The sequence below is a fragment of the Rattus norvegicus genome, chromosome 15 (genome assembly GCF_036323735.1).
Source record: "Rattus norvegicus strain BN/NHsdMcwi chromosome 15, GRCr8, whole genome shotgun sequence".
Taxonomy (NCBI): domain Eukaryota; kingdom Metazoa; phylum Chordata; class Mammalia; order Rodentia; family Muridae; genus Rattus; species Rattus norvegicus.
Window position 1 is genome coordinate 56,228,431 of NC_086033.1, and position 3,630 is coordinate 56,232,060.

A 3,630-nucleotide genomic window follows, 5' to 3' on the forward strand; every position below is an offset into this window, starting at 1 on the left:
AAAATCCATCAATGTGACAACTACTTCTTCCCATGAGATAGGCACTCACCCTTATCATGTGCTTACACTTGGCTCACTGCCAACCTCTCAGTGCCTGGAGGAAGCCAGGAAAATTATGCCAATTTGATTACTAAGACCATACGGCTTCATAGTGAACTCAGGGAGCTAATTTGACTATAGAGAAACATACTAGATTTTCTTCATGTTCTGTAAGGATGTTAGATTTATAACTTAGCTTCCCTCGATCACACCACGGATGTTGACATTTCACCTTACCACTTGCAAATTTGGCTTCTTAACCACACTTAGGTAAGTGACATGTCCCCAAGGCTGTTTTCCCTCAGGGACAATGCCTTCTGCACTGTTCTTCTTTGCCCTGAAGGTGTCCAAACATCTGGGCTAGGTGAAAACGATTTTGTCTACCTGAACATGACGGTTGTTTCCATCACTCAGTAGCTTTGGATTTATGTGACTTTGAGCTAATCATTTCATATCAGAAGCTTCCAAGTGCTGCTCTAGAGTTTTCTATCAATACATATTTTATAAGTCCTTATGGTTTCCTGGCTTATAATCACATTCTTGAAATTAATTTGATGTCCAAGCCCCTTTGGTCATCATCCGTCTTATTTGTAAATGTCACTTCTCAGCAGTTCCTTTCCCTGGGAACTATAAATACAAATCCCATTCTTGGTGTGCTCGCCTCTTCGATGAGTCACAGTTTATTCTGACCTTCTCTTCCTCTTATCTCTTTCTGCAAACCATGAACCTACAATCTGAGCCATCCTGTCCCATGCCTGTTCTGTCTGATTCACCTGTACCGTATTGGTTCAGCTCTTGGCTGTGTACCACAGGAGTTGGTGTTTGGGGACCCTTTCATTCGTCTTCTTCTTCAGAGAAATGGAAGCAATTTAACTGCGTCAGCCATGAATCAAAGTCACTCTCACCTGCTTGGGGCTTTCGATTCACCAACTAGCTGAGCATTCCAAAATGTACTCCCCAGCCATCTAATTTCTTTGTCAGACTGAATGTCTGCTGCGCCTTTCAAAATGTGACAGACACACAATTGCAAGTGGAACAAAGGCGGGGGGATGGACTTCATACCTCCTCCCATGGCTCTGTCTGTTTGATTAGTTGGCACTCAGAAAAAGGCTCCAGGTTTTGAGCTTTCAATGTCCCTGAACCTAGAGCAAGAAATAACTGGCCAAAGAGATAATTTGTACTCTAGAAGAAATGTCAGGCATCAAGCCTGGGAAAAATGCCATCATGTTAATCGTTGGATCCACAGTAAAAAGGAATAGGCTAGGGGAGGTGGGCAAATGACTGGAAAGTCAGTTCATAGCAGAATCCACCTTTCACTAGCCTGGCAAGACAGTCTGAGGAAGAAGGCAACTCCATCCAAGTTTTGGGCTTGTTGATTTTGAGTTGTTGGTTTAACCCTACACATCCCACAACCCTGTTATCCCAAATTAGACTACCAACATATGTCCATTACTCTGTGGGAAAAGATGCAAGTCCCAGAAAGCATCCATCTTTAAGAGTAAAAATTAAAAGAATGTACATCAAAGGAGTAAAAATGAGGGGAAATGATCAGAAGCATGAAAGTCAACAGAAGACACCGCTAAGGTCAGCATTTGCGCAATATCAAATAGGAAAGGACTCTCAGACTTCTAAGTGCTGAGCTCCCCATGGACACCAACAATGGCAACAATGTTCTTGCATCTGCTGGGGATGATGAATGAGGCTACAAGAAGAGGAAACACAGATTCAAGGGCACTATATTCATGTGTGCCAATTCTCAAACTAATTAGCACAACTCATCTTGTAAAGCAAATAATACACTAAATTTTCCATGCAGGATGTGTTATGTTAGAGGAACAGGTAAGCTTCACCCTTATGGTTAGAACAGACCCTGAGCACCTTCAGAAGTCAGCAGAGATTCATCACTGAGAAGACTAAATACACGAAAAGCTCTCTCTCTCTCAGGAGAAAGAGGCTGTCCATTGGGACAGCTACCAGGTTAAATGTGAAGCAGTATAAAGTATATGACAATTACTTTTGCTACCAGCAAATGCTGACTCTGCACTGTGTTAGGTATAGTTAATAATAGAATATTCTGTAGGCAGAGAACAGAATATCAGCACAGAGACATTCTTTTAACTGTGATTGAAGTGAACATTTCAGAAGTCAGTTTAGAACTCCATTCACATCTAATAGAAAAACAGGATGGACTCTGAAGTCATTCATTGCTCATTGATCCAAAATAAAAATCATTATTGGATGGTTCTCCTGAAGACAGAATGATATGTTGCTTTGTCAGGCTTCCATAAATTTTATGTGCATACATATCAAGTTGCTTAAAAGTCAGAGAATCTCCCAAACCTAGCTGTTTTCACTCCCCAGAAAGGTAGTAGTAAAAACTTCTGCTTCTGTCTCCTTTACTTCTATTGATCACAGTGTGTGACTCATAATATCATATGACTAAAACCATGTCATTGGAAGTTGTTACACTGTGAAAGCAAGACTTCTGTTATTGTCACGAGTTTCCATTTTCCTTATTAGATTGAAGCTTTCCCCTCTTATTTCCCCTGATGCTCAAATACTTGGGCCATTCATAAGAGTTTTTAAGTCTGTATTTGTCATTATTATATCAACAGGGGGTCACAAAGGAGTGCTTTGTGATTTCTTTATTGTCCCAGGTGGACATTAAACAAAGACGCTTTCTAGTAGAATATGTTTCAGTGAATATATTTTATGTCTATGTTATGCATGTGTATATATTTATACCTATATAACATATTACCAAATGGAAAAGATTTCCAGGCCTATGGTACTGACTAGGGGTTATGGCAGCAATTAACAGAGGAACAGACAATGTAAGCTAAGTGAGTGCCTGTTGATACTTTCACTTTTAGTTTTCTAGGGAAAATTTCCACATGCCTTTACACGGCTTCTCTCAATGGCAACACCAAAGTACCGAACTATGGACAGTAGGATGTTGACATTACTACAGTGGACTGGGTTACTCCAGGTTTTGTATTTTCTTTTGTATTTTCATTTGGAAATGGGAGTGTTTATTAATTTGTCCAAGCGAATCACAAGTTCACAATCCAGTACCACAGGCAAAACACAGAAAAGCTGCATCCAGAAGGACCACTTGTGCTATTCTTTTACACCCAGACCCAGTAACTCCTATTCCTTTTCAAAACTGACCCATTCTTCATTTGGGTAACTTATCAATACTTTACAATAAAATCATGCAGTATGTAACCTTTAGAGTTGAGCCCTTTAATTGAATATGACTTCCTTAAGATTGTCCCAAATTGTTAGGTGTATCAAGAATTGCTCCATTGCATATCTCTGGAGAAGATGTCCAAGAGTATGATTACTGGGTCCACAATAATCAAATGTTTGGTTTTAGAAGAAACTGCCCAGCTGATTCGCAGAGTCAGTAGACTACTTTCCACTCCTACTTTCAACGTGCAAGCAAGCTGGTGTCTCCTATTCTTGCCAGCACTTGATGCTTTCCGTCATTGTCTAGCCTTCCCCAGTGCTGATGTGCACGCAGAGACATCCTGCTCATTATAATGTGCATTGGCTGAGGACCTTCTGACAGTGTGTGTATTTTCCATT